This window comes from Protopterus annectens, chromosome 6.part1 (genome assembly GCF_019279795.1).
Source record: "Protopterus annectens isolate FY-2018-M chromosome 6.part1, PAN1.0, whole genome shotgun sequence".
Classification (NCBI taxonomy): Eukaryota; Metazoa; Chordata; order Ceratodontiformes; family Protopteridae; genus Protopterus; species Protopterus annectens.
In genome coordinates, this window is record NC_056738.1 from 65,239,047 (window position 1) to 65,264,312 (window position 25,266).

Below are 25,266 nucleotides of genomic sequence, written 5' to 3' on the forward strand. Positions count from 1 at the left end.
TGGTGCAAAATAGTTAAGCAGCTCCTTGAGCATGTTACTGTTTTAATGACGTGTGTATCAAATTTTCTTGCTTATTCCTGGATTTACAGGAAGGTGCTTGCAGGTAGCAGATGCTTATGTAACCTGCTTGAGCTGTTAAAGCATGCATTGTATATGAGAGCAGGTATAGGCAAATGTGAAACTTAAATATATTTGTTGAATTTTGATTGGCAAGAAGATTAAATTAACCAAGAACCTATCAATGAGTATTCTCTTATTGATCAAATTCTATAGGGAGACTGTATTTAATATTTTCAAGTCTAGAAGATCCTCTGATTAATTCCACACATTTGTGAAAACATGCTGAATATTTGCTGGGAGCAAATTGGGATCCATTGTCTCAGAATATTTGTTGACATGTGTGCCATAGCACCAAGGAAGATTGTGGCTCTTCAAAAATGCTACAAGCTCATACAAACAGAATCACAGTCTCCTGTTTCTTTTTTGGAATGAGAATCTTCATTCCACTGAATCTAGCAATGTCTTTAGAAACATTTTTGATAGAAAAGAGACAAACATTAATCTTATTGGTTAACAGCCAGTTTCATGTTTCCACAGCAAAACAGCAAACAATCTCAAATGCCCTGTTTAGTCTTAAAGAGTCTGAACAGCTGCAGAAGAGCAATATGTAAAATGTTTATAAACCCAACAAAACCATAAAACATAGCCTAATATCACAATTTCTGCTTCAATTATGTTCCCTTACTAGCAACGTAAGAATGTAGGAGGAAAACCAGAGCATCCAAAAAAAACCCATGCGGTCACACAAAAGGCACCTCACCTGAGAACCTAACTGAGAACATCTTGATGTGAGATGAAGTGATACTGCAGCCTTATGACGCCCATTCATATCAGGCTGTACAGTAATTGAAAAACACATTTGATATCACTGACTTTCACCTTCAGTTAACGTCACTTCAGTTTCACTTTTCAATTACTGGTATCAAAAAGTAGTGGACAAATTTGATCTATGTGGTCTTTTAACCCAACTAGTTTTCTTAATAGTCTTCCAAACATGCATGTAAGTACACAAGTTAATGCAATCCCTTACAAAGATAATGAGTGATGCTCTTTTTGTTGCATTATCTCATCCTGAATTTCTGACTCAGTCATGGACAAATTAGATTGCCCCTGTAATCTCACATGGTTTCATTGTGGAATCATAGACTCAGTACCAGCATACACTTTGGAGCTCTCTGGATTAATTTTGACAAAGTTTTAACTGCCATTCTGTGAGATAGTGGTCAGGATACTTGCAACCTTGACTCATGAAGTAAACTTGATTTAGGAAAATGTTTTCTGTTCCTTTTGTAGACCCGAGAATCTGGTGTTTGCACTCAGTATGTCCTTATTCTTCTGCTATCACAATAACTGTTTACTGCTTTTGTTGCTGCTTGTTTTGATATCTCAACTTTACTTCAACTCTGCTTCAGTGATGACAAAAGGTAGGGTTGTGTGTGTGTGTCACAGCAAGTCTTGAGTAAGTCTGCTTTGATTCTCGGGGAAGAATAATACTACAGTGACTAGAAGTTAAATTCTCAACCTTCTGCCAATGAGTAACCATGCAGATTTTGGTCCTATGATTTATATTAAAGTACAGGCCACCTTCAGTGTCCTTTAATCGTTTCTAAGTTTGTTTGAATGAGATGCAGTATTATTTAAACCATTTTATCAGCTTACCCGCAGGTATTTGTGACTCCTAGCCATATGCTTGAACTCTCAAGTATTCAGAAACTTTTTGAATTATTGACTCACAAACTGTAATCAGCTGACTGAAATTAAAATATCAAATAGCCCATGTCTCAAAGAACAGCTTTTAAGTAAACTGATAAATACCCATACTTGAAGTAGCTCCTAGCGTAACCACTTTCAGTAGTAATCAACGTACATTAAGTAGTGAGCTTTCTAGAACCAGAATAACTCTTTCATTTTTGTTCCATGATAGGTCGGGCATTTCATGAAGTGTAATCTCTTTAAAACTGATTATAATTATGTTGTAGATGATTTACCTCTGAAATATTTCTCAGTTTGTCTTACATTCATGGTCAGTATGTTATGTCTTTGCTCTCTGTTTGCAGTGTACTATTTCCAAATGAAATTTGTGTATTTTGTAAGCATTAACTCTGTATGCTGACTTGGTACTAAGTTTGTTTTCTGATATAACCATAGACCTTGTATTCAGGTGGTTTTGTCTTAATCGTAGTAGCACACATCTAAGCGTTTATGCTATTTGATATTAGAACAAGACAAGAGTTTTGGAATGTCAAAAAGAAGCTGACGCATGATTCACCACCACCACCATCATCATCATAACCCCTTTTTCTCCCCATTTTCTATCTGGGGTCAGGGTATCATGTAAGCTGTCAGCATCTCTCTCGATTCAGTGCCACACTCCTACCTTCTTTGACAGTCATGCCTGACTGCCACGGGTCTTCTCTTACACAATCCATACATCTCTTTGCTGGATACCTTCACTTCCTCTTGCCTTTTTCCTGTCTGTCCCAAATCTTCTCCATCAGATTGTCTTCTGCTTTCCAGTATATGTGCCTGAACCACTGTAATATGTTCTCTGTGACATTCTTTGCAATTGGAGTTACTTGGGCTTTTGTTCTGATGTACTCATTTCTTCTTCTTCTATCTCACAGTGTGCATCCTACCACTCATCTTAGGCACTTCATCTCCATCACCTCTAGCTTCCTCAACTGCTCTGCCTTTACTGCCAAGGTTTCTGCACCATACAGTAGTATTAGTTTCACCACTGTTTAGTACAGCTTCTGTCATACACTACCCCTGACACTGCCATTTGGCTGGAGCCCTCTAATTCCAGCTTTGATCTCCTCCGACATCCCTACCAGGTACTTGAAGCTGTTAATTTGTTCCACTGTTTTCTCTTCTATTTCAGTTCTCAGCTTCTTTTGGCTTCTCTCATTTGCTGTCATTACAATTGTCTTATCTGTACACAGTTTCAGCCCATGTGCCTTTAGTTTTGCATTCCTTTCTCCTATCCTCAGCTGAAGCTCTTATTCAGAGTCTCTCCTCTATGCCACAACTTATGCATACAGCAACTTTGTTGTTCTGTCCCTCCCAACCTGTTTGTTAATGTAGACCAGCACCAGTATGAAAAACAGTGGGCTCAGAGCTGAACCCTGATGCACACCGACTCCCACTAGGAAACCCTCTGAGTGTCCAAACATTGTTTGTACTTGTGTCCTTGGGCCCTTTTGCATAATGTGCATCAATTCTACCAATTTTTCTGGGACCTCAAACCATCGCAGGACTGTACAAATAAGCTTTCTCAGGACCTTGTTATATACTTTCTCTAAGTTTAGGAATGCCCATTTGGACTCTTTCCTCATCTCTAGCTTCTTTTCAACTATCTGTCTCACTGCAAACATCAGGTCAGTCAAGCTGTATCCTGATCAGAATCTGAACTGCTCTTCTCCCATCTTACTATCTACTACTCTGTGTGTTCGTTTATCAATCACCCTATCTAGAACTTCCATGTAGTGTGACAGGGGTCTGAGTCTTCTATACTGCCCACAGTTGTGAATACCCCTTTGCTCTTGTACACTGGCACTAGTATGCTTATTCTCCAGTTATCTGGAATATGCTTTTCTCTCCACAATACTATGTGTACCCTCAGGAGCCATTTCTCCCTTATCTCATCCAACATCTTGATGATATCTGCCATGACCTTATCTGTGCCTACTACTTTGCCTGAATTCATTTCCTTGGTACTGTTCTTACTTCTTCTAGGCTGGGCTTGTCTTATTTTTTTTTCTACCATAGGCTGTGTCTTGGGCAGTACAGTTTCTGTGGTGTTTTCTCCATTCAGAAGCTGCTAGAAGTACTCCTTCCATCTGTGTTTGATATCCTTTGGACTGGTGAGCAGATTGTTGCAGGCATCCTTTATGAGGGGTGTCTGATGACTATCTTCCTTATCTATTTGTCGTTGCCTTGACTCCTAATACAGTTTGTTTTGTGACATCTACTGAGTCACTTTCCAGAAGATAGTAGAGTGCCTCTGATGCCTTGCTCTTCAATCTTGCAGCTGCTCTCTTGTCTCTTTGTTGGTGACTCACCAATCTTAAGATATTATGACCTTAATAAACCAGCTGTATTACAAATAGATGCAAGTCAGTTTAGAAATGGAGGATGACTTAACGATAACATACCTGGAACATGGACCAAGATCATTTATTAATGCACAAAGCAGATATGCTAAGTTGAGAAGGAAATTATTGTTGAATCTAACAAAAAGACTTTAAACTAGTAAAAAGTAAAAAAACACTGGTGATACCAAAGTAAAATCACCAAGACTTTTATTTGAAGTTATACATAGAACCGACTAAGCGCTTTCACCCTTGACTCTGAAGAAGCCTTACAAGGATGAAAGTGCTTAGTCAGTTCTATGTATAACTTCAAATAAAAGTATTGGTGATTTTACTTTGGTATCACCAGTGTTTTTTACTTTTTACTAGTGAGAAGGAAATGATGACCATCATGTATAGGTGAGCAGGATTTCACCAGTGCAAATATGGAAGATAAGGGTTGGTTGAAAATGGCCATAAGGCCTTGCATCCATTGTGGTATCTCTGAGTAATTTAATTCAATATCTTCCTATGTACATTTCTTGAAATGTTTTTATGTCATTGGTAACTACTCTGGTGTAGCTCATAACATTTCTAAGTGCTCATTCAACAGATTTCCACTTTACTCTTTTAACATATATATCTACCACACACATCCATTTAGCCAGTTTATAATGCACTGCCATATAATATTGTTGTGGCTTAAATACCATTATTTACAATTATGGACTTGCCTCATATAAAATAATTCCTAAAAAATCTGTGCAAGGCCTTATGATCAGTCTCAACCAACCCTTGTATTTCATATTTGCCCTTAAGAAATAAATTTCATGGTGAAAGATCTCTTCTTGGCTATCTCAGCCTTACATGAACTTGCGAAGGTGAAGACCATAACCCAACCAGTTGTGGGCTGCATTTTTCACAAATGTCTTCATCTGAGTGCCCCCTATGTAAGCTAGTCCCATCTTGCAGCATTATTTTTCTTAATCATTGATATGTGTTCCATTTCAGCCAACCAAGTCTTTGTGATACACTTTTTATGGAAGATGCTGCTGTTGGTGGCAATTTATTTCTTTAGCCAGTGGAATTTCTAAATTGTAGGCTCAATCTTACAATGGGATACTTACTCATTTTACATAAAGATGAGGCCACACTTCAAACCAATCTAAACTCTAAGTTAAATGTACACAGAGCTCTAAAGTATTACTTAAATCAGACAGTTGCTGTTTGCCACATACAGCACAATTTCCATTTTGCCTAGCTATGCAGCTGATAAGCCAGCCACAGGTATTATCTTCCTGGTTACCATATTATATCTTGATTTGACAGGAGCAAGTATTCAAGCCTCTCCTCAAGCACATTATGCTATATTCATCTGGTGATTGCTGCAGCCTCAGCTGCATGTTCTAAGAGTATTTCAGAGGAACCCCAAATACATTTTAATAGACACTACAGTGTACAAGTCAGCCTCAAAGAAGGCTTCAACAAGGTTCGACCTCAAACCTCCAGGCTTAAGACATCTCTGTTTTTCATTTAGCTTCATCTATTCTGTTACATAGACTATACACTCTGAATATGGAAAGAGTGAATTCGGATTCTTTTGCCACTCAAGAAAAAATCCCAGTGGTGACTTTTCATGGTTAGTTGCTGTCCTTTCTCAGCAATGTAGCCAATTGTTAGTTTCTGTTAACACCACAATTGGGGATATCAAACCGAGAAATGTTTCACCAGATTTTCTTGGAACTATCCCCCACCCAACAAAATGGTTTGTGCCATAGTTCTTTGAGAAGAGGAGAACAGCGAGAACATGCCAATGCCATTTTAGGTGGTGCTGTTGCATGTCCCTGTACCAATGAAAGTAACACCAATCAATAAGACAAAGGATTTATTCATGAAATCAATTTGGAATCTTGTCCATGACTTCAAAGGGACTTAAAAATAGGTTTAATGAAGATTTTACAGTTGTTTACAATCCTTCTACTGAGCAAGATTTTTTACCTGATTTAAGAACTATGATTCAGCACCTGGAGAAAAAAAATAGTAAAGGCATGTACTGTTCAAGTAGATAACATTTACCTTAAGGAATTTATTAAAAGGAAATAAGTCCCTATGGGACTTTGACTGTTTAAATTCCCTTTTGGTATTCAAAAAGAAGGAACTGATGAATATTTTAAATTGACAGACATGTTTAATAGGCATGGTTTGGAGTTCTTAGAATTCATCATTGAATTTAATGTGTCACAAATGAACAGTTTAATGGATGAAATCATTGTTTTAATTGGAAAAGGTTTAGATGATTTGTTGTTTGAATTTAATAATAACAGTTATAGTAGGATTTTCAGGTGTGTGAGTGAACATACAATCACAATGAAAGAAGAAACAAGAAAAGTTGCTTAGAGATGATAGAGATTATGCTGGTGGGAAGGCATACCCACTTAAGGATAGTAATTATAATAATCCCAACAATAATGATGAAATTGTATTGCATTCTGACAGTATGAGCTCAAGTGTAGATACTAGAGAAATAACAGACCCTGTGGTTAATATCGATCAATGTGTCAATTTTTCTGAGCATATGGACTCTTTGGTACTACCTCCCCTCCCCAGGAGGTCATGAAGGATAAGGAACAAAAATTTGGGGCAAATCTGATTATGAAAACTCATTCCCACCAGGTGGAAACATTGGGGAACAAACTCTGGCAAAAGGTGACCGGGAAGAAGGAGATGGAAGAATTGTTAGTCTATACACTGGAATTTGAGGGAAAAATTGTTTCCTACAATAGGTTTACCATTTTAAATTATAGTCACCTGACTATTGAACCAGGACATTTCTCACTATTTGAAAGGGGTTTCAAATTTGTGCTGTCTAATAAAATTAACACAACAGATGTTATTGTTGATTTGAAACTTTTTACAAGATAGCTGAGTTTAGCAGTCATGTTTAGTAACAAAGGGTTAGTTTTGAGTTTGGACACTGTTAAAAAGAAAAGTCTTTTCAACCCACCCTTACATAAAATCATCAGTTTATTTGATAAGCCATGTGAAAGGGATCTCTATGCCCCCACTAGGAATAAACAGAGGTGGTTTTCCAATCTGACTAAGGACAAGCATATTATATTAGAGTGTTTGAGCAAAGACAAAAACTATACCAGTTGTGAAGCCAGATAAAGGGGGGGGTGATTCTATCTGACCAGATCGATTACGTTAGTAAGATTTTTGAGTTATTGTAGGATTACTCCAAATACACCCCTACCTCAAGAAATGAAACTAATATTGCATATCATAAGATATACTTATATCTGGATGATGCATTTGCTCAAGGAGTTAGTTTTGAAACTAAGGATTTTTTTCAATCAAACACCCTTTGGTTCCAGCAGTGTTTATCATCCCCAAAACACATAAGAACACACTTAGTTGATCCTCCTTATAGATTAATTATGTCTGCACATGGTTCCAAGATGTACCCCTCACAGTTAATATTGATAGAAAACTTAAGAATGTTTTAGGAGGTACACCTTATGTTCTAAACGATTTTTGAGATTTGGGGGAGGGCTAACAATCTTTTGGTGGATAACTGTAGTTTTGTCACTATTGATGTTATTGAGCTTTCTACAAGTATTCCCCATGACAAGGGACTTAAATATTTCCATGATGCACTCACTCAGTTTGAATTTTTGGAATATAGAGATGTAAATTTTTTGTGGAATTAATGGAACTAGTATTGCAAAATGACTTTTTATTTTTTGAAAGTGGGTTTTATAAGCAGGTTAAATGTGTTACTATGGGGCAGTTTGTGCCCCTATTTTTACCAAACTTGTCATGCTCACCTGGGAAAAACGTTTTGTTTTCCATTCACTTTTTCACTCATACTGGACCTTTAGGTTCCTGGATGATATTTTTATTATTTGGCAGTAAAAAAGAGGATGAAATGAACAATTTTTAAAAATATATTTTGGGTACTGCCACATTTGTAAGATCCACACACACTCAATTCAATCTTCCCACTACTTGTATGTTAACTTAATGATATAGAAAGAATACTTTTTCTAGCTAATATTTATACTATAATAGTTCACATCCCTTGTTTGCAAAAGGAATTTGGCCAAGGGCCAATTTATAAGGGCAATCAGGAAGTTATTGAAAGATTGTTTTTGGAAGAATTGGATAAAATGAAGTATGTTTTTAGAGAGAAGGTACCCAAAAGATTTACTTTCTAATGTTTATGATTTGGTAGTTAAAGGAAGGGAGATTAAATATATCTCCTTTTGGAAAACTTCAAGGAAGGAGTGGATTATTGCACCCCCAGAACAATATTCCTGATTTCCACAACTCGATGGCAATTAAATATAATGATACCTGTTCTGTTGTGAAGAATATTATTAATAAAAACTGGTCCATATTGAAAATAGATGACAAAGTTTTTTGAACTGTAGGAAATGGTCCACAATTTGTATACAAGGTTGATAACAATATTAAGAAAATATTAGAATGTGGCACAATTAGGAACAAGGAAATGTGAGAGGTGAAAATTTTATTCCTATATTGTAAACCAGAGAAGTATGGAGTTGAATAAGCACTGTAACACCAAGGGTCTATATGACTACACCGAAAGATCAGAACAGCGAATGTATGTACAGCGACACATTTACGTCAATGTACATACTGAGCGAAACACCTAAACGTCGAAAACTGGAACACCGAACGTGTTTCATCATCATAATGCGCCACACAGGTAGGTAAAAATCTAAACTAAAATATTACATTAATTAGCTCTTGCAGGGGGGGCATTGCCCCCCACACCCCCCTACTTAAATATACCAACTCCGAGACCGCACTACAGTGGGGAAAATTATATTTTTCCTTATCCCCACCATCGTGCTGCTAGCTATGAAACACGTTCGGCGTTCCAGTTTTTGCTGTTTGGGTGTTTCGCTCTGTATGTACATCAAAGTAAATGTGTCGATGTACATACATTCGCTGCTCTGATCTTTTGGTGTAGTCATATAGACCAAACACCAAAATATTTTTTGTAAAAGGAAACTGAAACTAAGGGGCTAGTGTATATAGGCATTTGTAAAAATGTCAAGTGTATTCTGTAGGCAAAACAGAGAGGAAGTCAGCTAAAAGAATATATGACCATACGTATGACATCAGAAAAGGAAATATGAACAATGCCCTATATAAACTTTCTTAAGTCTTTCAGGCTTTCACTAATTTGGAATTTGGAATTCTGGAAACATCAGAATGTTAGAGGTGGGCAGTGAGAAAATAAAATTGAATATAGAGAATTAGTCTGGCAAATCCGTCTAGATGCCACTACACTCCCTGGATTAAATAAACATATCTCAATTTACCCTGTGTTAAAAATTAGGGCTGCCAAGTTATGATGATTTTTATGATGTCTGTTATGTATTTTTACTTTTATTCAATGCTTTTTATTCAATGTTTTTCATTCATAGTGTTTTCTATTGTTTATTTATTTAACATTTGTTAACTGGGAAGACTAGTGCAGAGTCTATTTTCAGAGGAGGCCCAGGGAGAAACACTCCAACTCATGTCTTTGGAGTGTGGGAAGAAACTGGCGTACCCGAAGAAAACCCAAACGAATGCAGGGAGGACATGCAGACTCCACAAAGAAGGCACCCCAGTGAAGAATCAAACCGGAGAACCTCTTGCTATGAGGTGACAACGTTAACGACTGCATCACGGCACCACCCACTGGACCACTGCAGGCCCAATTCATGGTTTTTACACTTAATTTATATGTAGTGTCATGATAAAACTTTTACAGATTTTTATTGCTTTAACAGCTTTAATCAGTTTATTGAGTAATTGTTTAATCATGATTGTTTTATGGAATGATTAATTAATTTATACAAAACTGTATTTAAATCGGTGTGCTTTAGTTCATATAATGTTCTGATGAACTCCCAAGTTGTTGGGACGAAAGCGCTCATCATTTTATTTTATGAATAAACTATTATTGCATCTAGTAAGCTGTTAGTTCTTCATTATGCAGTGACAATCTCTTTGTTCTTGTCAGTGCCTGTGACGATGTGGACCTCACTCTTTTTGGTTTATTATTTTTTTTTCGGTTGCATTGTATACACACTTTGCATAGTTCTCTTTTATAATAGTTACTATGTTCATACTGTGCTGCTATGATGTAAATACATCTTTATTATTTTTGTAAGGTGCTTTGATTCATGCATCTAAACAAATAATATTTAGGTTTCTGTATCATTGTCATTTTCACAATGTGGTCTTTCAACTAGAATAACACAGCTGAAGACAGGCTAGTTATGTAGATGTCTCTGGTGGTAACAGCTGCTTGCCCATTGGCTCACTGCCTCACCTTCTTGTATGGACAGCCAAATCTAGTGCAGGAAATACGGCTTCCTCCAGTGGAAATGGAAAACAGTACTCAATGGATCATGTATTGGTATTGCTGCGTAGCGCTGGGAAGATGGACTGAATGATTTAGATAAGAGGCTAATAGGATAGACGCCAGTTGTTGTTATCCAGGGATGGGAGGAGGGAGACAAAAAAGACTCAACAGAGACCAACCCATTTGTTTCAGGGCTTTATGTGTTCTAAGAATGAGAGAAGCATCTGATTTTTTGTGGCAGTTTCCACACAGAACCAGGCACTGTCACCATCTACTGGAATCAACATCACTGGTGAAACTCACAGACTGCTGGGTTTGAGGACTACCATCATACCTCTCAACCTAAGTGGAAGAAATCTAGACAAAGCCAAAACATGTGGGGGACAAAGGCCCCAAAATAGGGGCAATTTTTAAATATTGCACTTATATACTTAGAAAGTTAATATACTAAATGGTGTTGTATTAGCATGCAATTTCTGAAGGATTTGAAGTATGAATCTCAAACATCTTTTATTATTAAGTGACATCAATCGTCAATGGTTTGCCAGAAAACCATAATTTTATGAGGGGCAGACCAAAAATAAGAGGCAAAAATCTAGACAGTCTGCAAAAATCTGGACAGTTGAGAGATACAGCCATTAGTTTCAATGTTTTCTGTACCTAATACCCAATGGTCTCTAAACTATTCAGGCATGTTGTGTGAAACCTCCTTTGTTAGCCTTTAGGTCACTGCATCTACATGGGACTTGAAAATGCATGCATCCTAGCCTGCTAGCAAACAGCTTTTCAACCCCCTGCAAAATTAGGGTAAGTATTAGTTATTTTTAAAGCATTATATTATCCATGAAGATCTCAGACTGCACTACACTGAGGGAAATGTTTCTGTCATAACAGAGCTCAGTCATATTAACATGGTGCAATTTTTGTTTCTGACTCATGTCTGGTAGATTTGCCATGTTGCTTTAACATCACTCAATTAATGCTTACTTTGACATTGGCTTTGACATCCGAGAAGTATATACCAAAGAGGAGTGGGTCTAGCACAGAGCTCTGGGGGACTCTACTGCTGACCAGCCTCTTTGTGGAGGTGGCCTCACTGATTCTAACCTCCTGGGTCCTATCAATAAGACAGCTAGTGATCCAGCATGTTATAAAGGAGTTTATACCTAGTGTTATACGTTTGTTGACGATGACTGTGTGGGGTATTGTATCAAATGCCTTAGCCACATCTAGGTAGGCAGTATGCACAGTTTTCCCCTCATCCATTGCCTTAGTGACCTTTTCAAGGAAATCCACTAGATTCAGTAAGCATGAACTTCCTTTGACAAAGCCAAATGTGAATGGATCCAGTATCTGCAGATCTCTCATGTCCTTGTTGATAATTTCCATGAAAATTCTTTCCATGGTTTTGCAAGAAAGACTAGTCAAACTAATGGGTCTGTAGTTTCTAGGATTTTGTGAAGGTCCTCCCTTATGAAGGATGAAGACCATCACAGTCCTACATTCACATGGCACAAAGCCTGTTTTAAGACTATAGATAAATAATGACTCCCAAGTCTTATTTTAGACTATTCAGGAGGCATTGTAAGATGTTATTGGGGTCCATTGAAGCCATATTCTTAGCTTTAGTGAGTGCAGCCTCTACATACTCCATAGTTATAGTTGGAGTGGTTATGCTTGAGGATATTATGGGGGAATGTTTGGGGGTGAGAAGGAGGTAAATTTGGAACTGAATTTGTCTGCTTGCAGGTTCATAATCTCACCAGGCTTGGTGAATGTGGCACCATTAACCACCAGTTCAGCATATTGCTCTGTGCTGCCCTTAAGGTTTCTGACATAGCTACAAAAGGCCTTATGTTTGTCTTTCACCTGGGAGGATGTTTTAACCTCAAAGTTGGCTTTGCTTGACCTGATTAGACCTCTTACTTGCCTATTTACTTTCATGAGAGAGTTTTTTTATTTATGAGAATTACCCTTCCTGATTTTTGCCATAATGCCACCAGGGCGGTTTGTTTCTGGGCCTAGTTCTGGGATTACTTCTAGTAGGTATATCAGCCTCTATGCAGCCATTGACATGCTTGTAAAGAGTTTCTGAAAGCAATTCAGAATAGGCTGGTGTGTTCTCATGGTTTGGAGGGGCACTGAATTTTGACAAACCATCATTTAATAACAGGTAATTGGCCTTGGAATAGTTACTAACTGTTACTGGTTTTAATGGGATTATGGACTTGATTTGATTTCAAAAGAGACAGCTTTATGGTCAGACATTACCAAGAAGGATGAGACATTGGGGGGGGGGGGGCAGTGTTCTCCCATTTTTGTAAGCATAAGTCCAGTATGTTGGAGACTCTAGTGGGCGTATTCACTAATTGGTCAAGGATGTTTGTATTTATGAAGTCCAGGAATCTCTGTGGCTGGAGGTTTGAGGCCACGTAGGATTCCCAATATATAGAGGTATCTCTCATGATTAGTGTGTTAGGTTGGATAGTAAGTGTCTCCAGTATGTCCAAATATACATTGTGAGCTTCCTGGGACATGGAGGGGTGGCTTACACCTGGCTAGGATATGATAGATGATTTTGTCTATAGTGATCTGCACATGAAGGAATTCCAGCATGTCACCCTGTTTGAAAACCCTACAGGTATGCTTGTTATTGATGTATATTAAAACATCTCCACCATTAGCCCTTGTCTGTACAGCTACTGGTCTAGAAGTACAGAAGGCACTGAAACCTTGCAGTGCAGGGGCACTCTCTCCCACTTTAAACCATGTCTCAGTAAATGCACAGATATCTATATTCTGAAGTGTGAGGAGGGCTTGGAGGGAGTGTAGTTTTTTTTTTTTTTTTATTTAAGCTCCTGGAATTTAGCAGTAACATCTTGAGTTTCTATTGAGTTAATTCTGCTATCTCAGTAGGTTTGTCAATTTGGCATTGCCTAAAAAAAGGCACTATGGCAGTGGACAAAGCCTTAGTCAATATTTGAAAGCCTAGAGGGGAAATGTGCAGACCATTCTTGGCAATGCAAACTGGTCTGTTGTCCATGTCCTCCCAAGCTGACAAATACTGGATCCCCTTAGAATGACACCAGAAAGACAGCCAGTTGTTGAAATCAATAATTTTGTGGTCATATTGTGGCATCTTCCTTGGTGATGGTAATATGCTGCTCAGTGCTATACTCATACCAGCCTAAGACACAGTCTGAAAGTTCTATAATGTCTTTCTTCATATAGTCCAGGGAGGTACATCTCAGGTCAGAGATTAGTTAGATTTGCAACATCTCCAACCCTTCTACTTTTCCTTTCAGTTTGAAGGATGCTATAACCTTGGGGTCATTTCTTTGGGACACATTCCAAAAGAGTTGCTGTCAGCATAAGTGACTTACTGTGCTGTAAACCTGCCCTAACTCTGAAAGACTTTCTTTCAATGCAAGTGACTTACTTTGGTGTAAGGACTATCTATAAACAGGCTTACTTTGGGAACCAGATTCCAGAAAGCCTTCTCACAGTATAAGTGACTTTATACCTGTATAATAAACTGGAGTAAGTCACCTACACTGAGAGCAAGTCTTTTGGAATAGGGTGAAAAAAACTGAATGTCAGGCTTGAACCATATTTCTGTAACTACTATAATGTAAGGGAAGTTGTGTGCTATCCAGCAATGAAGTTTGCTGCAGAGGTTCTGCATACTAACGTTAAAAAGTTTCTCTTCTGGGTTAGGTTTAACATTATTTGTGTTAACATTAGAGATGAGTCCGGATTATTTGTGCTAATGCATGGATAATCATTATGGTGTGAATCTGGGCATATCTTGATGCTTAACTCAAGAGCAGTAGATGGGGTCAGGGATTTTGATTTGAAATAATTTATGTTTGACTTGTATATTTTGTGGAGGTATGTCAGTTTACAGTTAGTGGGCAAATATTTGTACCTCAAATATTGCATTGGTTTAGTGCGCAGATGTTTGGTGCTATATGGACGTAGTGCTGAGGTGTACTGGGATAAGAGCTGTGGACAGTAGGGAGTATAAGGAGCATGACAGGAAGTGCTGTGGGTTAGAACAAGATTAAGGATGTAGTGAAATACGGCAGTAGGGAGTATAAGGAGCATGACAGGAAGTGCTGTGGGTTAGAACAAGATTAAGGATGTAGTGAAATACAGCAGTAGGGAGTATAAGGAGCATGACAGGAAGTGCTGTGTGTTAGAACAAGATTAAGGATGTAGTGAAATATGGTAGTAGGGAGTATAAGGAGCATGACAGGAAGTGCTGTGGGTTAGAACAAGATTAAGGATGCAGTGAAATATGGTAGGACGGGTGAGTACATAGTAGATAACAGAAGGAAAAGGAGGCTTTAGAGTCACAGATGAGAAAGGAGAAGGGAGGCTAGACAGTAGCAGACGAGTATGCGGAAGGTGCTGTGAAGATTAAATGATGAATGGTTTAGTTAGAAAAGGGGTTTAGATAATGTTAGAGTTATTGATATCTGTCAGCTGGAAGGCTCTTTATTGGAGGGATTGTGGATATGGATAGGTTCAGGAGGAGTATACATGCAGATTAAGGAGAGTGCATATGAACTGAGGACAGGCTAGAGAAGCAAAGCAACTTCATGTGTAGTGCAGCCGAGAAGAACAAAGTATTTCCATGCAAATTCTCTCATAAAGCAGGCAAAAACATCTGTGGCTTGGAATGTGATTCTGAAGCAGTGAGGTATGACTACATACTGCAGGACTGCCTGCAGGACAGTTGGAAGCAAGTTAGTATTGCAAGAGGCATTTATAGTTTTTTTTTTAGAGCTTCTTACTGTTTCTTGTTTTTGAAGGTTGTGAATGTCAGAAAATGAGATGAACCTCTGCTGAGAATCTGGTCAATCAAAACAACTTAAGTATAGAAGCATTGCTTAGTTAAAATGCGTTGTGCATACTTTAATTTGATTTGCATAATTATATTGTGCTCATGAAGACGTAAAAATAAACTAAAGCTTCTCAGTCCACGTATGGTCAAGTGACTGGGAAGGGATGTGATGTAAATAAACATATATTGTCTAGTTAGACAGATGTTCAGCTTCTTTCTTTTGGAGAACTTAAAAAGGGCAGAGCAACGTTAACTCTGACATCTCTGTTCATGATTGGGATGAAAGCACAGTTGTGTAAGTAACCTCACAATAACAGTAGATGTTCAAATGATCGCTGCTGCATTAGCTTTAGCTATACGGGTTATATCCTGCCAAGGATAGAACAGCTGGCCAGCTTCCTAAACTTCAGGTCACCTTCCATGAGCCCAAACCATCAGTCACCTCGAACTATGCTGACTGAAAAAACAGGTTTGGCACCAAGCCTTTCAGACCTTTTATGCCAACAGAGAGAGGGAGGGAGGTTCAGCCCTGTCAGAACAATGTAAGGAATAACAAAAAATAATTATTCACACCCTGCCATAAAAAAACACCAAAAAACAAGGGGGTGGAGGGAGGGAGCAGCAGTAGTGATCATTCAAATATTTACTATTATGGTACACAACAGTACTGTTAATCATATTAATCACTGCTGCAGTAGCCTTAGCTGTAGAGGTAGATTGCACTAGCTTCCTGCATTTGGAACGTGGAAGGGTAAGGGTCCAGGAACCCCTGGAAATGGCCCTACTGAAGCCTGATCTAGAGCTAGAGAAGGAATAAGGCTTGTAATGCCTAGTAAACGTATGTACAGAGGACCAAGTAGCAGCTTCTAGAATACTTCTAGGTTCCAACTCTTTCCAAAAAGCCATAGATGAAGCCAAGGCTGTAGTAGAGTAGGCTTTGACACTGCCTGGAATAATTTTGTTGTGGTGAGTATAACAAAAGGTAATAGCATGAGACAACCATTTGGAAATAGTCTGCTTTGATACAGTTTGTCCCATCTTCTTACCTTCGCAAGAAATTAACAACTGATAAGAAGATCTGAAAGATTTAGTTCTGTCAAGATAGTACCTATGTTGTCTGTGGAAATCCAAAGTACGTTCTCTGTGGAAAATGAGATAGGATTGATTCACCATAAGAACTTGCAACTCAGATACCCTTCTTGTAGAGGTCAGGGCAATCATTAAAACAGATTTCCACGTTAAGAACTTCAAGTCAGCCAGATTAACTGGTTCAAACGGAGCCAGTGTTAACTTCTCTTAATGCAAAATTAAGATCCCAAAGAGGGGCCACCAATTTTCGTGGGTGCCCCTTATGCAAAACCCCTTTCAGAAATATTTTGGCATGAGAATGCATTGAAACAGCAGGATATATGAGCATACATCCTGAAACTGCTGATGAATGAACTTTGATGGAGAAGTAAGAAAGGCCATAGGATGGTAACTCACACAAATGTTATAAAACGAGAGAACAACCAGCCCTGAATTAGAGCTGGTTATGTTGATGTCACCAAGTAGAAAACCTTTTCCATTTGCACAAATATGATTTTCTACTGACTGGCTTTCTTGCCTGCATTAGTACCTTCTATACATCCTCAGTAAACAGGTGCCTCAAGTGAATTAAGACCCTATCATCAAAGCAATCAGTTGAAGTTGAATGGGGGTCACGGTGTATCAAACACCCCAATCATGTGTGAGAAGATCAATTCTTAGAGGAGGAAGCTTGTGATACTTGCCCCTGACCATTTCCAAAAGAAGGGAGAACCACTTTTGCTTGGGCCAGAAGGGAGTCACCACAATGATTTTGGGGCATTCCTTCTGAATTTTCAGAAGTACCTGAATATCACTGGAAAGGATGAAAAAGTATACAGGAACATTCCTATCCAAGGAGTCCTGGAGTACAAACTTGTCAGCTGTTTGTTCAGAGATGAGTCAGATAGGAATACTTGAGCAGCTCCCCACCGATGGATCAAATCTTGGAAGACTCCCACATCTAGTTTTGATTCATGATGGACTGGCATTGTCCTGCTCAGTTTATGTGCCACACAGTTTTGCTGTGACAGACTGTAGGAAGCCTGTAGCATGAGATTGTGTTGTGAAGTTATATCCCAAGCTAACATAGCTAGTGTGCAAGGGGGGTTACAGCTTGGTTCCCCCTTACTTGTTGAGGTACCACATGACTGTGGTATTATCTGTAACAACTTAAAGAAGTCTAGAGACTAAAGATAATTTGGAGAGTTATGTGCCCTGATCGGGGCAAGTATCTGTTTTACATTTATATACATGCATCTTTTCCTTGGTATCCCACACACCTTGCACTTTTATCCCTCTTGAAACTGCTCCCCAAACAAAGTCCAAGGTGCCTGTGGTGACTGACTGCTTTGGGGAAAGTAAAGAAAAGGAGAGACTAGGGTTTGGGGAAGTTTTCTGTCTCCACCAAGGGATTTTACTTCTGAAAAGCCCAGCACTGGGATTTGAAAAGACAAGAAATATTGGTGCTGGGACCAAAGAGGCTTCAGATATCATTGTATCTTTCTCATATGCAGTCTTATTAGGGCCATTATGAGAATCAATGAGACCAAAATCCTGAGGTATTCCCATCCAGAGACCAAAATCTGATTGGGAAACCTTAGAAATAGATTTTGATATAGATTTATTTTTCCTATGGAGAAAAGCTCTTTGAACTGAGGTGTCAAGCTGACACCCAAGGAATACACTCTTGTGTGAAGGAGTCAGAAAAAGACTTTTGAATGTTCTCTTGGAATCCTAGCCTCTGTAAGAGATCTCTCACTCAAGTGAGAGATTCCTGACCCTTCGAATAAGACTCTGCAAAGATAAGCAAATTGTATAAATAAGGAAAGATGTGGATAGCCTGAGCTTTAACTGGCACTAGACACTTGGTGAACAGTCTTCATTCAGTGGATAGACCAAAGTTTGTGTGATCCAGACAAACAAAAGCTAAAGCTTAAAAGTATCTGAAGTCTGGATGAATAGGGATGTGATGATAAGCATCTTTTAAATCTAGTGTTACCAGGAAACTTAAATGAAGAAGAAAAGGTAACAGGTTGTGAAGTGACATCATTTTGAACTTGGGCACTATTATAAACAGGTTTAGCAAAGATAGAGCCAGAAATGGTCACCAGGCATTTTCTTTTTTTGGCACTAAAAGCATCCTTGAAGTAAAACCTTGTCCAACTTGAGAAGGAAGAACTGTTTCTATCACTCCCTGGGACAGCATGTGTTGAAGTACAGAGGAACATAAGAGAGTCTGGATTGGTGAATGAGGAACTACTCCCCCCTCCCCATGAAAAGGAGGGATTTCCTGCCACTGCCATCTGTAACCTTAATGAATGATCTTCAAAACTCATTTGAGTGAAACTATCTGTTGCCAATGAGAAAAGTTAATATTCAGACTTCCTGGAAGGGAAAAGGGACTGCCAGGGTGGGACAGGGCAAACAAGGTCTCTTAAATAATCATTCTGACTTACTGGACTGTCCTTGTTTTTGGGGGGAACTTTTTTGAGCCCCCTTGCCATTTCTTCTTAAATGTCTGTTCACCAACTTTTTTAAACTGTTTATTTTGTTTTTTGCCAAAACTGAATGAGAGGTTAGACAATCCCTTAGGAATACTAAAAAAGGAAGGCTGAAAATCTTAAGAGAGTCCCTGCATCAGCTTACCCCTTTCATCACACTTTTTCATAACCCTGCAACAGAGGAACCAAAAACTAAATCTCTATCCAAAGGATAGAATTAAAATATAATTTTTCATATCATATGGATGGTTCTGAAAATGCAGTCAGGCAAATCTCCTCAAAGCAGTACCAGTGATCATAGCCCTGGAAGAAGTATCAAGTGAGTCGCATACACACTGCAAACAATGAGTAGTGATTTGTACAATGGAAGAAACTAAATTATTTAAAGCAGAGTTTTCCTCGCAAGAGGAAACTGCAAACAAAACTTTCCTCATACTTTCACAATTAGAATAAACTTTAACATATTTACTTATTTATTTGACATTTGTTGACCTGATTAATCCATCTGAGCTTGCACCTTGTTGTGCAAGGGGACAGCAGGGAGAGAGACTGAGAAATAAGAAAGAAAACAATATTATATATGCTTTTAAAATGCTACACTAGCTTATTGTAATACAGATTGTGGATAAATAAGTAACCTGTGTAGGTTATGTAAAGGAGATTGTAATGCTGTTATGTTGTGCTAGGCACTACAACCTCTTCCCAATGAGAGTAAACTGTGACCAGTCTTTAGAAACAGATAACTAAACTCACAGACCAATTTTTTTTCTTGACTGAGAAGATGGAGACCAATTAGGAATCTAGATACATGTCATGCTAAAGCTGAGTCTCTAGGTCTCAAGGAAAGGATAGACTCTTGTAGTTCTTGTTGCTGTTTTGCTTTTAAAAATTTTGCTTATGCATTGCCTTGTACTGATTTTATTTTTTTTTTTTTTTGTTAAAAATGAACTGTAACTGTTATTGTCTTGCAGAAATCAGAGGTGATGTCAAGGGAAACTACAGGAAGGAAAGACCACCAGCAATCAGTAATTTAAGAAAAGGACAGCATTTTGCACACTGAAAAGGCATTATGTATATCATTGCTCAGTCTGTGTGTGTGTAAATATATTAAAAACATAATTTGCAGAATGTTACTCAGCTTTATGAAAATATTCTCAGGGCCTGAGATTGAAAGTAAATATTTTTTTTTATTAAAGAACAGCCACCGAAATATAAAAATATTGTTGAAATTGCAAACATTCCCTAGCCATAGTTCATAGCCACATTGCCAAACACTAATTTCAAAGAATGATATCTATGTATCTCTCTCTCTATATATATGTGTGTATATATATATATATATATATATATATATATATATATATATATATATATATATATATATATATATATATATATATATATATATATATATATAAATAGATAGATAGATATAACATTATAAAAGTAAGCAGTAACTAGAATATAATACATACTTTTTTGTTAAAGCACAACTAATGACATCACTACCAAGGTATTAAGTAACTGCAGCCATACCTGTGTTTCATCAGACCAAAGTAATGATGCTATCAGTGTTAAGAAAGTTATTTTAGAAATATTTTGTTACTAGTTACAATATAATAAATGTCTTATTTATTTTAAATGAAGCAAGTGACTTTAATTATTCATTTTAATATTCATATTTCTTAATGATAATTTTTGTCAGGATATTCTGTAGATCTGAATGTAGGCTCCTCTTAAAGAAGAACATTTTAAGCAAACATACTGACAAACAGAGTTAAGGAAAACTTTTTTCTTATTCATGCATGAAACTGGTTGTGAAATAACAAATGAACACACATAAACATTCTTGCAATTGGTTATTAGGAAGAAGCTGCAGCTACATGTTATGCTATCTTATTATTTACTACAAATACTGTTTCAGCAGAAGCAGTGCTACAGAAATTATTTCTCATTAGTTTCTTGATAATCACACAATGGCGAACTAGCCCATCAGGTATTCTGAACAAGACAAACATACCCATAACAGGTTAACTGTAGCTAAACATAAGGAGTGCTTACAGAAATAGAATTTACAGATACACTGTAGTGTAGAGTTTAAATCATGGCTATTATCTTTGTCAAAAATGTTTAGAAGTCAATCAGTATAACTTCATATATCCAATAACATCACAAGAATACTATAAGGCAAAAATATTTCCATGTATATCATCATGTAGCAAAAGAATGTTAGAAGTCATGTTAAATACTTGAAATAATTCATCCCTCAAATGAATTATGCAAATATTACTAACTGTAAAAAAATTATTATGATTACTTCTCAGCATGTCCATGTCATAATTTCATGATACACTATTCATTATTAAGCCTGGCAGGCATTCCTGATGTAGGCCCTGGATGTTGTATATATAAATGCTTGTAAAAGCAGAATAATTGTATATGTTGTATGTATTTTTATTACTCGTCTGCAGAATAGCAGATTTTTTTACCTTGATTCACAGAATAAAATAAAACACTTGGATTTTTAAACTGAGTTTTTGTGTGTGTGTGTGTGTGTGTGTGTGTGTGTGTGTGTGTGTGTGTGTGTGTGTGTGTGTGTGTGAGAGTCACATTCATTTGTGCTTGCAATAGAATGAGTGTTGAGGTTTGCATCTTTTTTTCTTACATTTTCTTTCAAAAAACAATGTTTGTACCAATAGCATTAGCATACTAAAAGACAGTTCATCTCTGAAAATTCATGGAGTCAATTATTTTTTCAACAGAGTAGTATGCAAGCCCCATTTTGCTAGACAATGCTCCCCAGTATTTTTTTTTTCTGAAATCCGCTTTCAGGCAAGAAGTATTTTCTTCTGCCCTTCTGCTGAATTCAGTCACCTCCAAAACCACTATTTCAGAAACTGTTCTCCTTGTACAAGATGAAATGGCCATATAGGGTTAGATATCTAAAAGGTACTGCATGGACAAACATAGCATGTCAAATGGGAGGTGCATGGGGATGCTTTATACCCCCCTAGAAAGGCAATATTTTGTATCTTTCTTCAAGTACTAATATTTTTATATTGTGTTTCACTATGTTTATGCTCATAATTGATCATTACTGTCAACTAATAATAATAAACTAAAATTTGACATTCACATATCCAAGACCATAAAAAAGTCCACAAAATACTAGGAGCATTATACAGAAATAAACAATTTCTCACCAAAGCAGCAAAGATTTCAATAGGAAATTCCCACCTTATCTCCACCCTACTTTATGCCTCTCCAGTATATACCAACCTAAGGCAATGTGATCTAAACAAGCTAGAGACCTGCTACAACAAAATTGCCAAATTCGCCACAGGGGCATCCTACCGTAGTCACCACTGTCTCTCACTTGCTGAACTGGGCTGGCTTGAACTCCCTCACCTCCTTCAGTGGTATCAACTCTCACTCGCCCACAAACTAGTAAACCATCCACTAAATGTCCCATTCCTCCAGAATCTACTCCAACCCTATCGCACCACCAGACCACTAAGATCCAGCAACAAAAATCCCTTGCAGATCACTAAAGCCAATAACTCTGCTGGTGAAGCACTATTCTCTTGCGTCATAGCCAAATTATGGAACTCACTCCCACCCACAATTACCTCCGTACCATCATGCACCAACTTCAAAACTTTATTAAAAGCGCACCTAAAAACATGCTGGCTATGTCCTTGCAACTCCCACTCTAATATCACCCACCCCATCCAACCACTACCTTTCTTTACACTCCACTAACTACCTTGATTATAGCAAGCTCAGATGCTCATAAGCCTAGTACTTATTATACAGCAGGAACTTCTCATTGCTACATTTGTTAATGCCTGTTATGTACTTCACAGATAAAGATTCTAGTTGTCTACTGATGTACAATGTTCTTCATCTGTAAATATGTTGTAAGTAATTTCTATGTTAAATTGTTAATCGCTATGTAATCCAATGTAACTACTGTCTGTTTATTTTACTGTGGAGCTTTTCTCTCCGGGCCTCCGCTGAAAATGGACCCACGTCCAGTCGGACACTCCCGGTCAACAAATTTAAATAAATGAAAATATAAATAAATAAAACTAGTTTCCTAGTGTTAAAATTTATATTCTGCTTAGTGTATATTTTAGAATGTTTATAATCACTGTTATTGTCTCATGTAGTCAAGTTTAAGATTATTCTTACTGTCTCATTGTTTCAAGTTTTCTGTTCCTTCTTGCCTGGATCATGTCTGAAAAGGATCTTAAGAGCTGTGTACTTACCAAGTTAACAGATGTATGCATAAATAAATAAATATTTATTTTTTCAGAAAAATATATTGTTAGTATTAGGTGAAATGGAAAAAAAAATCTCTTGCCAAGCATATGGCAGATAAGGAAGTGCAATATAAATAATCAGGATTCCTGAACAGCTGTTACTAGTTGCAGGGAGACATGTGTCACATGTAATCTCCAGCACAGCTAAGTACAATCCATAAAAAGTAATAACCTAGCAAGTGCTACAGTGTTGTATATAGTTTTACCAGCCAGTGATGTCTGGGACTCTATCATTGATGGGTATGTAAATCTCCATTATGTATGGCTTAATGAATCTCAGAGTGGTTTAACAAACTTTCAGGCAGTTCAGGTTATTGTCCAACTACATAACTTAATAGCTGAACTACAGCCACATCAACTGGCTTGTGCAGCATTATGGTACCTCAGCAATGGATCAGGGATGTAAGAGATATCAGACAGTGTATTTGGCAATGGTGGCATATGCTGTCAGGTTCTTGTCTTTATGTACTAATATCTGCCTCAGCCTCACTGTGTCCAAGCCAGTGCTCTATTGCATGAGCTGGGACTGCAGAAGTGTAGTATCTTGTTACTCAGTTCCCAGGGCCTCCAAATTGCAGGCCCATGCAAATGAGATATGCATTAACCTGTTTTCTTTAGTCATTCCAAAGAGCACTACATAACAGAGTCATTAAGAGCTGGATCCATTCAGTTGTTTGTAGCTGCAGCATGTTGTAACCTATGCCAGACTTCCTCATCATCACACTTTAATTTACTCCAGCACTCCTAGCCAAAATGGACATCAATGGTTCTGATCCAATTAGCTAAGTTTTGCACCACTCCAATATACTTTCCTCATAAACTTAGCTCCATCTTTTATTTTCTAGAAATTATATCAAAGTAGTAGACGTTCTTACATAACATATAAGTACAATCCTCAGTTAAAACAATTTTAAATCAACATATTCTAAACTGAGCTTAAAGAAATACTATAACCATGTCAAGTAATGGTAACAGAATTAGATACGTACTACACATTCTGAATGCTGTTAAATGTTTACCTTAGTCCAACTGGAACAGCAAAAAATTGTGCATGTAGTAGACATTTAATATGATTTATCATGTGTGTGTGTGTGTGTGTGTGTGTGTGTGTGTGTGTGTGTGTGTGTGTGTGTGTGTGTGTGTGTGTGTGTGTGTGTATATGTCTGCCTGTCTACCTGTGTCTGGGCTGAATTATTTTGCAAGTCTGTTGTTTTATGAGTACTTTCATTTTTCTACTGATTGTTTGTAATTAAGACCGCTGAAAGATTTAAAAGGTCCAATCCCTATAGTTGCAGTCAGGTAAGTTTTACTTCAGTCTAAAAGTTTGCAATAATTGCCTTGATGTTTGTTTCACTGTGTCTTATTCTTTATCTTTGTCTGGACTCAGTCTGAAGTTGAATGGTTCTGCCCAGTAAACAAATTGTAAATAAATAATACAGATGCCCTTCAAAATGTATTTGCAACAGATGACCTGTACTACAGGATTATGACAGTAGACCCCATGAGCAGATAGCAGATCAGAAGGGGTACATGTTGTAAGTAGCTGGCTCTTGAAAGACAAGCTCACTTCACTGCAAGTCTTTTATTCCTCAAAGTAGCCCAGATTACAAACATTCAGAATATGTTCATGCATAGCCATCATGGGACATCTACGAGTTTGCCTTAACACAGCATAAGCTATTCAAAACACAGACACATCATCACAAAATACATCTGGCTCATCTCACTCTGTGTGTGTGTGTGTGTGTGTGTGTGTGTGTGTGTGTGTGTGTGTGTGTGTGTGTGTGTGTGTGTGTGTGTGTATGTGTGTGTGTATATGTGCGTGGGTGCGTGTGTGTCTGTGTGTGTGTGTGTGTGTTCGTTCAAACATGCTGTACATGTAACAGAGTGTATCTTATAGAAAGATTTGACTTTCTACAGTTATTTCTATAAAGACCTTACTTCTTAATTGTGTCCTAAATCAGTTTGTCTAGAGCAAACAAGATGAAGGTCTTTTGATTAGGAA

The 25,266-nt window shown here is 37.6% G+C and overlaps 1 protein-coding gene across 1 annotated transcript in view; it reads left to right on the forward strand.

The window, feature by feature from the left end:
* Window positions 1–20,248, forward strand: part of COL28A1 (collagen type XXVIII alpha 1 chain) — a 914,882-nt gene extending 894,634 nt beyond the window's left edge. Inside the window, exon 36 of the mRNA XM_044075485.1 lies at window positions 19,908–20,248. The gene's annotated coding sequence lies outside the window, so the exon portion shown is untranslated. The remainder of the gene's footprint in view (window positions 1–19,907) is intronic.
* The last annotated feature ends 5,018 nt before the right edge of the window (window positions 20,249–25,266 follow it).